At 45.0% G+C, this 19088-nt stretch overlaps 1 long non-coding RNA gene across 4 annotated transcripts; it reads right to left on the bottom strand.

Moving 5' to 3' along the window:
• Positions 1-2373: 2373 nt before the first annotated feature.
• LOC141751635 (uncharacterized) lies at positions 2374-17313 on the bottom strand. 4 transcript variants are annotated; one of them, XR_012590038.1, is made up of 6 exons: positions 16764-17313; positions 15377-16654; positions 13121-13407; positions 11847-11998; positions 11376-11515; positions 2374-11157 (listed from the first exon to the last, which is right to left on the bottom strand). It is a non-coding gene; the product is annotated as an uncharacterized LOC141751635 (long non-coding RNA). The 4 variants fall into 4 exon arrangements; XR_012590040.1 differs by having other exon boundaries at positions 15377-16186; XR_012590037.1 differs by having other exon boundaries at positions 15377-17313.
• Between the last annotated feature and the right edge of the window lie 1775 nt (positions 17314-19088).

The following is a 19088-nucleotide window of genomic DNA, read 5'->3' as shown; positions in this document are numbered from 1 at the left end:
GGGCCTGTGGGGTCCCGCCTGGGTTTCCTGCTATGGAAAAGAAGGGCTGCATGGCAACAGGCAGCGCCCTGCTCTGCTTAGTCCTCTTCCACAGACGTGAAAAAAACATTTCTACACCTTCAGCTGCATTTCCAATACAGCAGAAGTCACAGACTTCACTAAAACTACCGGAGTTCTGTATTTAGACTTACGTACCATTGAGTTTGACCTCTGGGGAGTACCTGGGTCGCGCCTGGTTTTTGTACCTCAGTGTGCTTTACCATGGGAGCCAGAAACATTCACGTGCTCTGTAAGGAAAACACTCAAACAGAGTCACCCTTCCGTCCATGCACATGAAACGCCTCATTTCTCCACCCCAAGAATTAATTTGGTCAGTCCGGAATTGAGCCAGAGCACAAGCCCTTCAAGTTGCCCAAAAGTCTGGGCTTGAGGGAGATGCCGAGTTACAGAATGAATACGGGAGCGTAGACCAGAACCTGCTCTCCCACAAGGACTCTTCACCTCTGACTGAGAACAGCCCAAGTTATTGCATCCAGAAATGGGAAAACTGTTTGAGAGAAAGCAAGAAGCCCTGTCAAATCTTCATTCCCATTGGGAAACAAATTTGTTTGGCATGGAGGAAAGACGAAAACTGAAACAGAGTTAACTTCACTTGAGTTTTCGATTTGCAGCAAACAGATTAAAAGCAGAAAGGAATTGATACGATAATAAGAGCGATCCTCAGGAACACCCCCAAGCCCCTGTGGCAGACCCCAGCAGTCTGATTAAGCCAAGCAAACAGCCTGTGGAAACTTTCTCCCACCTCTGTATTTTTTTTGCACAATTTCATGTCACAACCAGGGCCCAGGCTGCTCGAATGAGGCATATCTGTCAACCTTACAGGATTTTCAGTGTTCAAATCTAGCATCATATCCCTGCAGATATGGCAATTCTAGCTCCAATCATGTGACACATTTTTTGGGGGGGGGGGGGGGGGATAATTGGACAATAAAAGCATGTTTTCTAAATTTCTGACTCTTCTGCTCTATGGTTAAGTTTGAAATAAATTGGGATGAAAAAATGTTTCGAATCTGAAATGTGCGGGGTTCCTTATATTTTCAAAACGGAATGTTTCTATTTGCTTGCTTGAACCTAATTTTAGTTTGTCCATTTCTTTCCAGGGGAGCCTTTTGCAACCATGTCTCCTAGATCTCAGCAATAAGAACAGCTTTTCCTTTCAGGCCCTGGTCTATTCACACTGAGACGTGCTTTTCTGCCTTCAGGCCTTCTAAAATATTATCCAATGGGGCAAAATGCTGCTCAACATGTGTAAAGACCTTGCCTTTCACCTTTAGGTCAATTCCACCTCTACGGCCCAAAAAGTACAATTCTTCCATTGTTAAGTTTTACCTGAGGAGTAAAGGCTGTCACCTCACAGCTGTGTGAAAACCCACAGCTTAAGCTTCAACTCGAGGAAGAAGCACACTGTTAGCATAAAAAATAGGTCAGTCCATTTTCTGTAGGAAACCTTCCTTCTGCAAATTTTTGGTCCCTCTCCAATCGCTTGCTAAAAGCTCATGACCATGGAATAAAGGCTAAGGTCAAATGTCCTGGGGCTATGAGACAATATCTCAGGATGCAGGTGTCCTTGGGCTCTGATTTAGGTTTCCATGTGTCTTATTGCATTTGCTTAATGATTTTCTAGGCACCTATGGCCATAGCATCTGGGCTGCTGCCACAAATTAAATGCAATCAGACACTAAATCAACCTGTCTACAGCAGGCTGCAGAAACATGCCTCCTCCTTCTGCTCCCACAATCAGGCATAAGTGACTCAGAAATGGTTCAAATTCGTGCAAAGGCATTGCTGAGAGGATGTATCTTGTGGCGCTCTTGGAAAGTTGGCAGTGTGACTGTGGATTACCAGGAAATCCATGCTCCTGAACTGGAATTCTTCCACCGTGGATATGAGAGAAAATAGGATTGGGGAAAATTTCAAATTGCTTAAATATTCTACAGCCTCGTTATATAGAGAACCTGCCCTTGGTCTCCCTTTTGGGCAAAATCTCAGGCGTCATTTATGCAGCACCAGACCCTGAGGTTCAGACACTGACTTTGGTTGTTTATGGCTTGTTATTAGATATTTATTCGCCCAGCATAACTACTTGAATTTGCCGCAGCACATGTTGAGGGAGATGCATGCCTATCAGGAGCCTCTGCCCAGTGTGAGTGTTCGTGCCTACGCTTGTATTTGATCCTATTTGGGATTTTTATATTCTGCATGTTACTATTGGAGCTAGACACATACATGACCATTATCTGCCTGAGCGCTAGCAGCTGGAATATATAAATTGTCTGATATAAAGAAAGAATTACCAAGAAACAGTATAACATAAACTCAGCCGTGTTTTAAGTTATGAAAAAAATGTCATCTCTAGCACTATGACAATATGAAGTTGTGTGTTAAAACATTGACTCAGCGACAGTTTGTCAAAATAGCCAAAATAGTCAGATGCTCATTCAGCTTAATCACCTTCATCGTAAAAGAGTGAGGGAGAATCTCAGGGCGTGTAAAAATCTGTCTGCATGTGCCCATCTGCTCGCAATAGCTTTGTATCGCAGCTTGTTTGGAAAATATTATTAGTTCTTCGCATGGGAAGGAAAGGTCGCTGTCCCTGAAGGACAAATTCCGCCTCTCTGTCCAACAAACTCCGGGAGTCATTGGTCACCCTCGGATGACAGCTCAGAATTGCAGGGCAGTGTTTGCTGCGTTTATTTCTCAGAGTAATTCAGTGGGCGTGGGCGAGCGGAGGAGGGCGTCATGTGTTTGGCCGAGTTCATGGTGTGAAAGAGGCAGTAGGCCACGGTCACCTCAAAAACACCCAGGGATATTTACAGAACAGAAAAAATAATCAGAAGCTGTTTACTGATTAAACTTGAAGCAAGCCCAGTCCTTCCAAAAGAGCAATCATCTGCTATTCATCACAGATTTCTGCAAGTCTGGATGCAAGAGCTATTGCAAAGCTCTGGAAGTCCTTCATGTTCAAAGTCACTTTCCGTTGTTAGTAATAATGACACAGTAGCCCTTAGATACCTTGACTGGGCCTTGTTTCAGCTGCTGGACGGAGAAAAGAAAATCAAATACAGGTGACGAACGGAGATGAAATAACATCCTTTCTGCCAGGCAGCAAGCCAGTGGCACAGCTGGGAAGTGAACCCGGAGTTCCAGAGTCCTGCTTTAGGACCCCACTTGTAGGGCCATGCAACATCTGTGACTGGAGCCCAAATCTGGGTCAACCACATCTTCAACCAGCAGTTAGAACTGAGGCTGAGCTGCCAACTTGCTGGACAAATAACTCTCTTGGGTGAAAAACCACTGAGGTTTCAAGTTCATTTGTATCTGATTGAAAATGAGATCTTTTCCTTTCTTATTTTTAAATAGGTTTCCTAAGAATACAGGTTTATGCAGTTCGATTGACCCTCCCCACCGACTTTGGATCCTGTTAGCCAATGTTGACCACATGTGGCAAAGGAGGACACAGACACCTACCAGCTTTGTGAAGACAGGCATCTGGGTGAAGAGAAGAGACCTCAAGTGATATTTTATGGCCCCGGTCAATACAATCATTGTTCCACACCCAAAACAGTGGAGTTCTTTCTTTTGTTACTGAGAGTGGGAAGAATATTTTTTAAAATGATCTGTGCAGCTGCACCAAGTCAGCAGTGTTCCGGGAGCATCAGGGCCTCTTCCTTGTTGCATGGCACGTATCTTCTGGACTGAGAATTGCCTTCACAGACTTGGATAACAACCCGTGCCATCGGACAGTAACCATCAACTCTTAGCATTTGTACTCACAACCCACTGAGCGCTTCCAAATGCAGCAGCAGTGCCATGTGAATGGCAAGAGGGAAGAGGCAGCACGTTTCACCAGCAGTTACCTTCACTCTGGTTTGAAGATCGGAGTTTTCAGCGATGCCACAGCCTGAAGGGTTAAATCTATTTTCCACACCAGAAATCCAGATCACCATGATATTTTTTCCCTTTTTAGATAGTCGTCTTCCGTTAGGAAAAAGAAATCAATTGCCAAGAATTTTGTCTTGCTCCTAGCAGAGCTGCTGTGTAGGTGGAACTGTCATATATTAAAACTGCTTCCAATCATCAGCAAAACTCAAAAGGCAGCAACTTTCTCTGCTTCACCCTCAGTTTAGGAGTGATTTTCTAATACACCTATAGTTTTGCCTGGAAACTGACTCGCACCTTGAACACAAGCAAGAAAAGAAGGGAAGACCAGCTTGGTACTGAGCATATAAAGATCCTTAGAGAAAAAATGAAGCAGAAATCCTTGGAAAAGGCGTATCTGATGGAACAGATCCTGTGCTTGACCGAAGCGCTCTCCTTAGCGCTGGACTCACAGAGAACATGAGGTAAGGGACTGGATCTCACCAGGAAGGAATAACGCCACATACAGAATCCTCATCTCAGAGGCATCACTTCAAATATTACCCGGGTCGTACAGTTACGCTCTGTAGCCAGGAGAGTGCTTTGGTTATTGAAATAGAGAATGAGCTATCAGGGGACATGGTTTTTAAACCAACTTGAACAACGACTCCCTGCGCATTTTGCAGCAAGTCATTTCATCTCTCTGTGCCTCTCTCCTCCGTGCAGTGAGGACAATACTTATCATATGTACTGGGACACTGTAAAGCTTCGTCTGCTGAAATTATTGTTGCTCTTTGTAACTGCAGAGTGTTACGAGAAGAGATAATGGAAGCACAACTGAATTTCACATTTGAGTGGTACCCACTAAGCCTTGCAAGAGTCCTCTGACATTGAAGACATTATATCTCTTCACTACAGTGAAAGATTAGCCTTCTAGGATTCACCTTGCATATAAGCCTAGACTATACAGGCCTAATTTTTGGCCGCATTTCCTCTAATGTTGCTATTTACTTTAGAGAAAAGAGAGTACGTCAGTGTTATTTGGACCTGCTCCCTAGTTTGAAATGTCTGCCTAAAAATGCATGTTGCTCCCACTATTCTATCATTGGTAGCGACAACAGCGTGTATTACACTGCTAGTCGCCAGAAGTCAGGAATGTGCGTCCGAAACCTTCTTATGAAAAGTATCTTTGGAAGCCAGGTACAGTCTCATCGCCAGTTTTTTTCTCTATGGATGTTTGATACCTTTTGTGTTGTCTGTGTAGATATTTAGATGTCCCTTGCTGATTGTAAGATGCCCCACATTAGCAAATCAGTGGTACAATCAGCAAATATCTTTTGTTGTAAAGAAATGTCCATCCTGTTTACACAAGGGTGAATACAAATGCAGTGTAAGGGTTGTCACAGGTCAGCGCAGGAGTTATTCTACGCGCACGGATGAGCACGGGGTGCACACACAGCACACCGGCACAGAGAGATCGGTGTATTTTATCGCATAGGCACACATCAACTGCGGTTCATGCGTACGGCAAGGCACGAAGCTTCCTCAAACTCACTGCATATTTTTTGTAGAGCTGATCTCATGTGCCCAGTGGACACAGATAGCTTCTACCCACGTGTCTTGCCCTGTCAAAACTGCAGAATGGACAAGGAAGACATGTACCAGAAAAACTGGACACGGCAAGAGGTACCAGGGGAAAGGACAAGGGAAGACCACGTGAGAAGCAGGAACCAAGCCCAGGCTCTCCCGACATTCAGCCAAGAGTTCATGCACTACGCTCTCTCTTGTAGCAGAAAGGACCATCCTCATCCAAAGGAACAAAGCCACAATGCAGCTTTTGTAGGTTCTCAGCTAGGAGGAGTCGTGGACCTTTCCTTTGCGGCACGGTTCAGGCACTGTGGTGGGGTCAGAAGGACCAGTTTGTCTTGCCGTTTCAGTTTGTGGGTTAGCAGTGGGACTTTCAGGTCTAGGGTTGTCAGTCAATCTTGTCCCAGTACTAAAAGTCAACAAAAAATAAACTCTTTGAAATGGAAAGCAGAATTTTGCAGGGAGCTAAGGCTGTAAGAATTGTGACAAAAATATGTCTTTTTTATTCATTAAAATTCAAATGCAGATAAATAACCAACAGCTCCAGTGAGGATTATGGAACTTCTGTATTTATGAGGAAGCAGAAATATTATAAATATTGAGATTGGCTATTTTCTACCTACATACTTTTTTTTTTTTTTTTAAGAAGAGTAATAACATTTGCTAGTCCAGCAATAATACTATGCATTTATGCAGCAGCTTTCATTCAGAGATCTCCAAGCACTTTACTAACATTGGTTGGATGAAGCTTCACAGACCTCTTATAGAGCCAAATAATGAATTATTATTCCATTTAAAAATTGAGAAATATTTGCACAAAAAGATCAAGGAATTTTGTCCGGAGGCAAAGGCCGAGAACAGGCCAAAGCTGTGGCAGAGTCTGGGACCTGTGATTACAAAAATTATTCTCCGTCTGAGGGACTTCGCCAGTTTAAAGATGTGGTTAGAGGAACAAGAGTTACTGCAATAACTGACGGCCTGAATTTTAAGCACACCAGTCACTTCATACTGTCTGTCTATGTGCATATTGTAGGTTACAGTAAATGAGAGTAACTTATTCTTACAGATCAGCATCAATATTGTATGAATTAAATACGATCTCAGAAGGGTAGATCCACTCAGGGTTGTGTACTAAACACCTATGTTGCCTCACGTATTCTGTTAGTTTAGGTATCTCTACATAGCCCTGAATTATGCCATGTAAATGTCACTTTTATGGATAAGGTCAATTTAAAATATGTTCCCAACAGGAGCAGCAGCAGCCACAACAACAAAAACAACAACCCAAAAGGTGTTTTAAAGGTTGTCAAAGCTTCTCCTCTACAAGACTTCTTAATGAAATTTCCATCTGCGTTAAAAAGAAATTCAGTCATAAAGATTATGTGAAGGAAAAGAAAAAGTGTCAAAATCAAAGCCAAAATAAATATCGACTGAGCATAACATGTATTTTCATCAACTTTTACCATTTTTAAAAGACAAAAAATAGATAAATGTAGGACTGTTCCCTGTTTTCAAAATTAAAATTCTTCCATTATCGCAAAATATGGAATAAGAGACTTGGGTCTTCCCCTGCGCGGACCTAATTTTCAGAATATGCCTCCACCAGTATCACAAGCTACCTCTGACAAATAGGAGGTTTCCTTTCATAGATTCAGTTCTTTTTGCATTTCTTTGGGTTTTTTTTCTTTTTTATCCCCCCTTTTACTTTTTGCTGTCTTCATGACATGTCTTTAAGTGATCAAAATTACTGGGCTGGATAATCTCCAAGCAATTAGTTGGCTAAACTGTGGCTAAGGTGATTAAGAAATTGTAATGGCAGAAGAGATGTTGATAATGAAGATGATGATGATTTGATTCGTAGATTCCGAAAATTATTTTCCTTGTCACCATCACTGGCCATTTTGATATAGTAGTTTTGGGCTCCACGTTGCAACCTGAGTATGTGCAGCAGGTGGCTTTACACTGTCCTGGGAACATTCACTTGCCATGTTGAAGTAGATTTCACATCACTGTTGCTGTACGTATTGCTGCCCGGGAACTTCTCATTTAATCCGCTGTCTTGTCTCTCACCCACTAATTTGTATCAATCCCTTTCTTTCACTTACACTGTAATACCTCTTTAAATCAAGCACCGATGTCTTTTTGAGGGCTTTAAGTGGCAGGGAATCCACAGTATTAAGCTGTTGCAGTGATTAATTACCACTGCTATTTAGAGCCATACCTCCATCTAAGTTTGAACGTGTCTCTGAAGTTTGCATCCATTGGGCTTTGTTAGAACATTTTTGTTTCAATTTAAGAGCATTTTGCTAACAAATCTCTTCCCCATGTAAGTACTGAATGACCATGATCAAGTCGTCACTCTGCTCTTTCCCGCATGTAAAACAACCGATACCTTCTGTTGGAAACTGTCATTTCAACTCCCGCATCAAGGGATGAAAATACAGCACTCTCTGAAGCACAGGCAGCCTTTCTCTTGACATGCACAAGACCACATTTCTCATCCAAAGTTATTAAAGAGAGTGATCCAAAGGGAGAGGTTTCAGAGAAAAATGCTATTTCCTCATTTCTTTAGGACTTGCATGCCTGATTATTGACTGTTTCTCTCCAACATCAGGTAAAGCTGAGTGTTGGGGTTGTTTTGTTTTGTTGTTGTTTTAGCGTTTTTTCCCCCAGGGATCACATTGCTAACCACAGAATACTGGTGGGATGGAGAAGGCAGGAGAGGAGAGGGCAGTGCTGGAGCTTTTAGACTAACACAGCATCTTGTTTGTGGCTCGAGTCATCCAGTGACAAAGCCATCACTCCTTAAAATCTCCTTTCAGCACTTCTCTTTGGCGGCCCGAAACTACTGAACTCTGTCCCCAGATTCCCGGGCGGAGCAGAACGCTCCAAGGGTTTCTTGTTTTGTTGTCCCTGGCGACCAGTTCCTGCTATGCTGCTTTTCTACCGTTGGCCCTCGACTGATGGATCTGGCAGCATCCGAGGGGAAGGTTCATAGTCCAATGGATTAATGACGCTTTGACTGACTCGGTGTTGTTTGATGTGTTGTAGATATGCTCAGTCTGTGTCTCCTGTCTCTTTATCTTCCCTGTGCAGTTATGTTGACAGCTTCACCACTTCCCTCCTGAGCTGGCTTTACAGCAGAAGGAGTTTCTCACTGGGAATTTTTGTCTTTGTTCCCTGGATCCTCTCTGCCATCCCTACAGCAATCCGTCCTCTTTATGTAAGGAAGGTGCTCGTGAATGTGATAATCCACTTATAAAGGAAATCGGTTAACTTGTTCTTTAGGAAGAGAAAGATTCAAATCAAAAACCTTGGTCCCAAAGCTTTAGGAGTGCCAAAAACCTAAACTGCTGCTCTGAAAAATCTGAATTTATCCTGACTGCTGACGCCAAAGACATCTCTCCCATGCAGATCGCTTGATATGCCCAAACACTGAGATGTGCCACAAGAGTGGAAATGGCTTCCTACCACTCGAGAGTCACACAGGGGAGAAATTCTCACCCAAAGCTGCCAGCCAGAGACTGTGCTTTCCACCAGCGTTTCTTATCATGTGTGGCCCTCTCGAAATGCACAGTCCAAGCTACAGCACAGTTCTGGGCTCTTTTCCCAAGCTTGTGAATGTGAGAGATGCCGGAGGTGTGAAGAGGGAAGCAGGAGCTTGAGGTATGTGAGTCTTGGCACATCTGATGGGGGACAACAGATGACCTCTAGAAAAAACTGAAACACAGAAAGAGAAAAAGAAAAAGAAAGCAGAATCTGACTGTAGCAACACTTGGAATCTAAACATACGATGGCTGCAGAGATAGATAAACTGCGTTGCACTGGGGTCTTCATCCTCACAACTTGGCAGACTGGAAGAGGTTCCCTTTAGCCCTGGGGTATTCTCTTCTTTCACTTAGTTTTAAGTGCAGCTTTCTTCATCCTTCCATTTAGCTCTTCAAGCTTTCCAGAAAACTGGCAGGATTTCTTACACGGTATGCTAAAACTTGAAGAAGTTATAGCCTTGTGTATCTAGGTAAAATGCCGATAAGGAAAAATATTATTGGATGGAGAGGGAAATTCTAGACTTCACAATTTTAGTCCCACTGAAAAATTAACATGTCTTTTAAAACTTTTCCTCTTTTTCCCAATTGAAATATAAATGAAAAATCTTCCATGGTTTGAATCGTGACTTTTTGGGTGTCTGTATGACTAACTCAGATTTCATCCTACATGGAACTCCTGACTCACTGAGACCATTTTTGATGCTCTGGTGATAAGCTTCACTACCAAGAAAGTGGAACTACATAAAATCACAGAAAATAAATTTGAAAATAAGCGACCGCAGGCGGTCAGCTAATCCACCCCTGCCTCAAGGCTCGATCAGCTACATCTAAATCTTTCTTGACAGATGTTTGTTTAACCTGCTCTTAGAAACCTCTGGTGGTTCCAATCTCACAGCAATCTATTCCAGTCCTTAATTGTCCTTACTGTTGGACGTTTTTCCTTCATGTCTAATCTAAAATAAACAATTATCTCTATTTTCTCATCTCTTTTGAGACACAAAAAATATGCTTTCAGATGGTGAGACTACACTTCTCGACTTGAGAAAGTATCATTCTCCAATCAGGCTGTATGGGCAGCAGGTCTGTCCTTTGAATTCAGACATCCCTGTGTTTGTCCTTGCGCGCTTAACACATTTTTCCTTAAGATACACAAATCCCCTTCCGTTTTTCTACTTCTTTCTTTGTATTTTCTCCCTCACCATGTCATATCATGCCTTGTCTGTATGTCCGTTCCTCTCCATCTCTCTTGTTTTCGCCTGTGTTTGCAATACTTCCTTTCTCGCCTCCCAGTACAGCAGGTGAGAGCCCAGCTAAGGCAGCTGCAGTTCCATCAGTTGATGTTGGCGGCAGCTGAACTGGCATATCTGATGTCAAGGAAATCTCTCCATTTTGTCTTACTGGCCTTTCTCTGAACTACTGATGTAAATATGTGGCAAAAACGTCCCTCATGCAGGCTGTTACTCTCAAATGAAAACATGACATGTCCATAAAATGTGATCTATGTGTAATCACCATACACATGCCTTCAGACAGGGGAGAGAAGTGACTTGCTAATTAAGTTTTACAATCCAGCGGTTGTGAGAAAGATAAAAACATGTCCCCGGTCAATCCATTACAAAGAGAACAGAACATCTGACCTTTTCATCCTGCCTTCCGTTTGCACTCGCTAGATCCATAACCTTTTCCAGCTGGAACGGAAAGTTCAATTAAGTTTTGTTGGCTCAGAAAACTGCCCATGTCCTGGAGAGTAGATTAGGCACTCAGGGGCTGCAATTATCCATCTGGTGCCACTTCAGCTATAATATCTATATATTTATATACATACTGCCATCGCTTGCAAGGATAAACATTGTGCTGAGTTGCTCGGAGGAGGGTCACAAGCCCTACTGCCAGGGACTCTTCTGATCCCCAGGATCCAAACCACCAGACTCCGCGCAGGGTAAACCCAATGTCAGCGAAGCTTCTGTCACTCACAGCCTCAAAAGGAAGGTGTCAAAGGGGAAAGAATTCATCACAATCACGCAACCTTTCAGGTCTCCATCTGTGTCGATCCTCCCATTTATGGATCTGCGCTTCCTCACAATCCCAGAGAGGCATACAGAACCTTTGGAAATAATTTAATCTCTGTTGAGAAAGAAATTTTATAAATATAGACACATGTATATATTATATAGTTAACACTTCTGAGGACAAAGTGCTTGGCCTTGGCAAATAATTCATGCAATTACATCAAAGATGAGGCACTGACAGCAACCAACGCATCAATCATCTGGCTGATCGATAATGCCTGCGGTATACGCAATCAAACCTAATCAGACTCACATAGCCTCGGGATGAGAGAACATCTGAGATCCTCACGACACACACAGAGGCTGCAGCTTCAAGGGCTCATCTGAAAGTTTGCTGAGTAGAATTTTCCCTTTGGGGCTGTTTTTACGCTGTTTGCAGATCTCCAACTCTCTCTAAAAGAGGAGGAAACACATCTCAGACCACCACACCTAAGTTAGAACAGGGTCCGTGAGAAAGGGGATGCAACATTCACATTTGCTTCTATTAACTCGCAAGGCCGGTGGGCACTGCAACTCATAACACAAGGCTCTGCTTTTACCAGAATTTTATTAAAAGATCGACATAAATTTTGCTTTATCCGCTGGACACTAAGAAAGCTAGCAAACAAGCATGCATTTGTATTACGACAGACAGTCTACTGTGGTGGAAGCTGCTAGTAATTTAAGTCAGTAGCATGAAAACATAGGTTGTCCTGCTCAAAATGACCGGAGAAGGCTGCCTCACCTTATCATCCTCAACAAGGAGGGAATGCTGGGCTTCCTGCTTCAGAATTTCTCCAGATTTGGGAGATGTCATTTCCGACCTCCATCAGGAGTCTTCCTCCAGGGGTTGGTGAGCGCGGATTTTTCTCAAGTGGTCGCCACAGTCATCAAGTCCTGCAGTTGCAGAAGACGGACACGTCTGCCTCCATTCACACTAGTCTTAGGACACAGGAACACTCATCCCGCATCCTGGACAGCAACCTGTTAGTGACCTCCGTTAGCATCAGAGCAACCATTTTGCCTAGGCAATTTGGCTGCTCTGACCAACTCTCTACTGCTAGAGCAAAACCTGCTTCTCTCAGCAGAAAAAAACCTCTGAGAGACGTACAGAAATAATCTGTCGCTGATTTTCCCCTGTTCCCATTCTTGCTCACCTGCATCTTTTCCTGGAGAAATAAAAAGTCTGGGAGAGCCCTGGGTCACAGATTTCCAGTGGTTACTCAGAGAACTGAGGGAACCTTTTTTAATCTACTCCAAGAGTTGCTTCTTCCACCCCACAGCACTCTGATGACCACCTCCACCTTGATTCCAGCATCTTCTTGGTTTTTTCCTCCTTACCCTTCTGACAATGTGAAAAAACACATAAACTCCATCTTGAAATAATAATGTCCCGGCTGCACCATGGGCCAGGAGGGGTGTAGGCATGGCTGTTTCTATTTCAGTGTCCTAGAGCAGGAGTCCAGGCTTGTGTGCCCATTGCCCACAGCCCGCTTGGTGGCACAGCTGCCACCCAGATGTGCCCCTCTTTCCCCAGGGGGCTGGGAAGGATCCCACCCCGGCACAGCCCAATCTCCCTCTGTTTCCCCACCAGAGTGGGCTGAGTCTGCAATTCTTCGGAAACCTCCCGCCTTTCCCCTGCCGGTTTCTGTGCTGTGCCTCATTAGCTGCTCAGCTCCCTTCAGCTGGGAGACAGGAATCTGGCAGGAAGGTGTAAACAGCCAGTTTAATTGGGTGTTTAGAACAAAAGAAGCAGTGGCAGCGCTGTCATTCTCGAGCTAGCTTACAAACAGGCAGTTTGAAAATCATTTCCTCCCATCTGCACAGAGCTAAATCTCCCAGCGCACGCGAGCGAGCGTCTCTCTGAACACGGGAGAAGCAAACAAACAAAAAGGTGCAGTTTCAGACCGCGAGACAGCTGTTTCTGTCCCGGTTTATATCCTGTCCTGTGCAATCGGTTTATCATCTGCCTTGACACTCTGCAAGGTTGGGACTACCCTTCTTTTTCTCCTCACCTACCTCGTGCCTGTACATGATGATGATGTGCACCTCTCTGCCTTTCATCACCTTCCTCATAGCGACTCTTGTGGCCCGGGCAGTCGATGGCAGGTGCCAAAAACGTCCAGATGTGACAACAACAGACAGATCTGCAGCCACATCCCATCAGAGATTGGACAGTCACACAGTGGGGACACCTTTTCTGCTGCCCCTCATCACACAGTCCCCTACAATTGCCAGTCCCAAGGAAAGAAGGCTATTTGCTTATTATTTTTATTTCTGGTGGTCTGTACTTAAACTCTGTGTCTCTGAAAGAAGAAATAAAAACACTTACTAAAAACTGTCCAGAGATGTCCTGCCTGCACCTCTAAACGCAGACGTGGATTTATTTGCGTTGCTTAGAAACCTGCATCTGTGGCCTGTCTGGTCCCTTCATGTTTATTTAAAATCACATCTAATAGAAAAAGACACAGCCATAAGGCTCAAGAGTGAAAGTTTACCGGGGTCGCTGCTTCTGCCACCTGAACTATTTCTCTGGTCTGTCCTCCCGAACCATGCAAACCATTTCCATACAAATTGGATCCTGGTTACAAAGCCACAGGATTTCAGCTCAGGTATCTCCACGCAAGGTTTGTCCCCTGCCCCAAGAAAGCAATCCTTGTGTGTGATGGGGGAGCAGTATTCCAGGCTGACAGGCACCTCAGTTTCCCTAGAAATGTCCCTTATTTTCCTCCTGTCTTGGAAGTTGTGTCTAAAGGGAAGGAATAAGTGGAAATAAGCAGATTTTAATGGGGATGCCAAATATCCAGAAGCCCTGGACAAATGGCTGTTGTGAGCGTGTGGATAAACCAGACGTGCCCTGGCGCAGGGAACCTGAGGTACCTGGAGCTCATCAGGTTTAATGTGTGAATTGTCCAGGTAAATCTGTGCGTGGCTGGACACTGGCTGCCTTCTCAGGCACCGGCAGGGCCTTCGAGCGCACGCGTGTGGTAGAACTGTCCCTGGCACGTTGGAGATGCCCGCATGACTACTGGAAATTTCCCCACTGTATACACACACCTGGCTATCACCCTGTGGGCCATGATACGACAGGTCACACAGATTTTTTGTAGAATAAATTCATACACTTAATTTTTCGGTTGGTCCTTGTTGGTCTGTCTGGTTTTCTTACACAGAAACTAGGCAGAACGTCCGATTCAGTATGCCAGCTACGTATCTTAGTCTAGAGAGTCTTTATGTTTGGTTTGGGGGTTTTGGAGTAACACTGTAAGAAGCTAATTCCTACACAAATGCCTCTTAGAAATCGATCCAGGCTTCCAGTCTTATGCTGACAACAAGACTAAGGAGCATCGGAGTCTAGGTCCAGATAGGATTTCCACCCCAGTTTGACAGTGCCTTAATTTACATTTAAGCACAGTACCAAAATCCTTACTTTTCTCTTTGCTTTTGTTGAAATAAAAATGATCTAGAACCAAAACTTGGAATCTAACAAATTCTGAATGTAATGGCTTCATAAATTTCAAACATGAGACAAGTATGATCTACTGCTCCGCTTTTTTGAATAACCAAAGCCATAGATTTCTTCCACTTACTGGTTTCTGCGTGAACCTCAATTGAGTTACGGTTTAAGCAGGGACATGCAGTCTTTAACACCAGTCTCAGGATGAGCAATCTAACCACATTCCCTGAAAAGGATTTTCCAGTGATTCATCACTTTCACTGGAAACCAGGTGACACCTTAATTCAGGTTTGAACTTCTCTAGCTCCACTTCTGATTGAAGTTAGAATTTCTATAGAAAGGCAGACAGAAAGTAAAGAAAAGGAAATAGCGTGTTGTCTCTCTGTCTTTTTGCATATCTCATTTCGCATCACAGGATGATAATGCAACAGCTGAAGTGTTGAAATGAAAGGCTGTTTTGAGGATCTATTTAGCATAGCCATAAGCAGAACGTACAAGAAATTTCATGAGTGATTCTGCTGACATTGCCTGCCTGAATCAGAGATTCACAGCATCCCATTTGAGAGGAAACAAACTTTCAGTGGGTTAGAACCACACCTCTGATATTTTTGAAGTTCGCTGCCTATAAATAAGGCTTTTTTAACTGAAAGCCTCGGCACAAAACACAGCCACGAGGGCTTAGAGTGCTGTCTAATTTTTCAGCTTCCTGCACTGGGACTTGATTGTTTTCCATGGCCTTTTGTGCTCTTAGTTTATGAAAAATCAATACTTTAATATAGAAAACGAATCCCCCAGCTATCTATTTAGAGCAGTATTACCTCCAGCTCTGTCGCTCCTGCCGTTCTCTTCTCTGCGCTTCAAGAAACGGGTGCATGTGTCAGCCCAGCAGGATGGGATCCTCTCGCTCAGGCAGCGGAGGGGGCAGGACGTGCATGGAAAGGCATCACATCACCTTCAGCAAGGAGTCTGGTCCCTCCTCTGAGCTTCAGCAACATGGATTTTTGAATAACCAAACGGGTGGCATCTGGACACCAACCACTACAAAGTGCAATACGGCGAACCAGGAATTTTCAGATTTAATAACCTTTTCCTTCCCTTATCTGATTGGAAGGCAAAGAGCTATTAAAATACAGGGGAGAGACACTTTATTGTATCTTTTTTTCCAGTTCAAAAATACATAGAACAACAACCCCAAACACAAAAAGAGATGGGTTGCAGAAAATAAGGCTGTCAGTATTTATTTTGACGTTCACGGGAGAAAAAACAGGTTTGAGATGTCATTCCTTCTCACTAAAAGATAAGTGTAGATTCAAAAGAAAAGAGTTTGAAAATAACACATTCCAACTGATTCATTTCAGCTGTGTTTTGGGTTTGTTGCCCTGAACAGCTTGGTTTGGGGTGAAAATTGTAGCTTATGTCATTTAGCATACAGTGGTACGGCACAGCCGGCTCCTGGGAGGGCTCTCAAGGAACAGGCGGGTCTCCCGGTGCAGGTAAGTGACTGGATGAGCAGGGGGTCAGCAGACACGACGAACCTGGTTTTCGCTTGAATTTTTGTTGAACGGCTGATTCCTGCCCTGAGCCCGCAGAGGCTGGGGACAGCCACTGCCACCAGAACTGCATCGACCCTGGAGCAGGAGGGGAAGCAAGCGAGGAACCGCTATGGCAGGTCTGCGGCTCAGCCCTCCCCGGGTATCAGTCCCACAGCAGCGGCGAGACGGGCACCAGAGGTACCTTACGGCTCTGCTTCTCCTGCTCTCCCTCCACTTCTGAAAGGACGAGCTGCTGTGACGAAGCCCACTGCCAGCAGCCACCGGGTCCCCGTCCCTCCTGCTGAGGGCATGAGGATCTCACACTGGGCTCAGCGGGGGCCCCCCCTCGGCAGCGTGTTGGCGTAAATCAATTTGATTTTCCCCAGGACGCTCCTAACGCCCTCCAATGATTGCTCATCACTAAAACAAATCTTCCCTTTCCTCCATCACTTCCTATGCTTTTTCTTTTCAAACAGTGAGCCCGCTTGGAGCTGAGAGATGTTGCCTTTTCCTTGCTTCTCCTCTCCCATGGCAAAGGGGGAGGGAGGAAAACAGGAGGACCATCTATTTGAAAAAGCAGAAACATGTCATGCTGCCTTTCCCCGTCCCTGAGGCTTCAAACCCACCCTCTCCCGCCACCCCGTCATTCCCAGCAATCCCCCTAAAACAATACCGAAAGGGTTGGGAATAAGTGGTCTCCGCAGGTAGGTAAGCAGCTCCTGTGCGCAGGGAGTTATTTTTGGCTAGGTATGACGTACCACGTGGCACAATCTTCACAAAATGCCAAGCAGTCAAAGCCAGAGCCGCGTGCTCCTAACCTCTTGCACTGAGGTAAAAATAAACCTTAATAAAAAGGCTTAGGAGGCTTAATGGGAAGTGGAAATGCAAAAAGAAAAAAAAAGAAAAAGAAAAAAAAAAAAGAACACGCTGTTAGGATGAGTCTTGGTAGATCCGGGGGGACAAAACGGGATGTCTCTGCGTCTGACTGTCGCTCTTTCCACTCCAGGTCCTCGGTCCTCCAGGCCAGGGCTACGGCAGGCTGCTGGTCCGCACTGGTGGAAGGGTTTGCAAGTGTTTAGTTCCTGCTGAAGAAAAAGTTCAGGCAGTGTCGGGCAGGATGAGACCGTCTGCAAAAGGCAGCCGTGAAGACAAGACACCACGTGTGGCTTGTTACTGATTATTGACATTGGCAGTGGCTTTCTCAGGGACCACCAGCCACTTACTTTCCCGTACCTTATCCTTCAGTTCCACTTCCATGAACGGGATTTTAATGGCTATGGAAAAATGCCATGCAAAAGATGGGCACATCAGCCACGGCGGTGGTATTCTGTGTCTTCGGTACATTGAACCTCAGTCTGTGAGTAACAAGCCTCTCATGCTTGATATGTGGATGCTTACAAGTTAAATCAGCCTCAGAAATCTTCCTACAAAATCTGTTTGAGCCCTTTGAAAACCTTAGTAGGGGTTTCCATCTCTAGCTCTGCGATTTCAGACTAGTTAGCCCACCAAGCTGACTTCACCTTACTGGGAGCTTCTCCTGGGGAAGTCTATCTCAAAAGGCCAGAGCAGTTTATGAGGCACCCCGGCTGCCCTTCCTGTTCTCTTTTCCATTTCACTCCCTATTTTCTTATATTTTGCCAGATTTTTTTCTTCTGCTTTGTCAAAGCTTTTCACAAAATGGCTGGCTCTGAAAGAAAAAAGAATAAATCACCACCACCCAGCGACCCCAAACTCCAACATTACAGGAGGTCTCTATGTGAGTATTATCTTTAAAACAAAGGGAACACTAAAACAGTGTGTCTTCCCAGCTATGACACACTTCTCTTGCTATTTATGTATATATCTGTCCAAAACAGTGCTGAGAAAAGCTAATCAGCTAGAGGGTGAAAGTCCTCCTGGTGGGACTGTGGTTCTCTGATAGGAACAGCACAGCAGTTCTGGAGAGCACGCCGTTCTCCTGCGGTGCCCTATCAAAGCAAGATTAAGTCCACCTGCTAGTCTGGGACTGTGGCTGTTGTCAGGGGTCCTGGGAAGGTCAGGCTGTTTGCATTTTCCATTTGCCTAACAAATTAGGGCTCCCGGAGGCAGGATCTATAGGCAGCACTGCCAAGATGGAGCAGACCTCGGCTGGCCCGTATTTCGGGTCTGCTCGCTGGCTCTCTGCTGCTGCCACCACTGCCCCAGGCACCGCGCAGCCCCGGGCTCTCAGGAGCGGCACCATCACCAAAGTGTTGCAGAAGGGATTTTAGAGGGGCCTCAGTAGGTGGCACATGTAGGCTGGACACGCTGGTGTCCTCAATCATAGCACAGCCCACCTGTGTCCTCTGGCTCTTGCTCATGCAGGATTGATGCTTAAGCAGCAGGACCCAGCGGAAGAGACAGAGCTCTGGCACCAAAGCGGGGAGGATGCGATGGAAAGGCTCAGTTGTTTCAGGTGGGAAAGAGCTCAAAGGAGAAGATGCAAATGCTCTGGCTGCTGTATGGTTCTGCAGCTTCTCCCCTACCACGTCCCATCGGCTGCCAGGCTGATCAGCCATGTCTGGGCTGGAGGGGAGGGAAAGGGGCTGTGCCATGGCCCTGGGATGTCCTGAGCTCCCCCTGCCCCACGGAGGAAGCAGAGGAGAGACCTGAGGGGGAAAGACGGGGTGAAAATATTTTTATCCCAAGTTAGGTCTTGTCCTGTCTGTGCCCACATTACCGGTGCTAGCAGAAGGGTACCGGTCAGTGCTAGTAGAAGGGTATGCAAACCCCTCCCCAAAAGAAAATGAAGTCCAAAGGTCAGTGAGCACAGGGTCCTGAGGGGAAAGGAGCACATGGCTTTGCTCAGGGCTGGCCCAAAAGCAGTAGGAGGAGAGAAACACAAGGTGGCATGTTTGAAGGTCACGAATGATTTATCCTGCTTTTATACCTGCAGACAACATTTTTCAAATGAAACTGAGAGAGGAGGGATAAAAAAAAAATCCGATGAGAAATAATAATTAAAAATCCCAGAGCAGAA

Source organism: Larus michahellis, chromosome 15 (assembly GCF_964199755.1).
Source record: "Larus michahellis chromosome 15, bLarMic1.1, whole genome shotgun sequence".
Classification (NCBI taxonomy): Eukaryota; Metazoa; Chordata; class Aves; order Charadriiformes; family Laridae; genus Larus; species Larus michahellis.
Note: the sequence above shows the minus strand (reverse complement) of the source record. Positions and strands in the feature narration are given on the sequence as shown.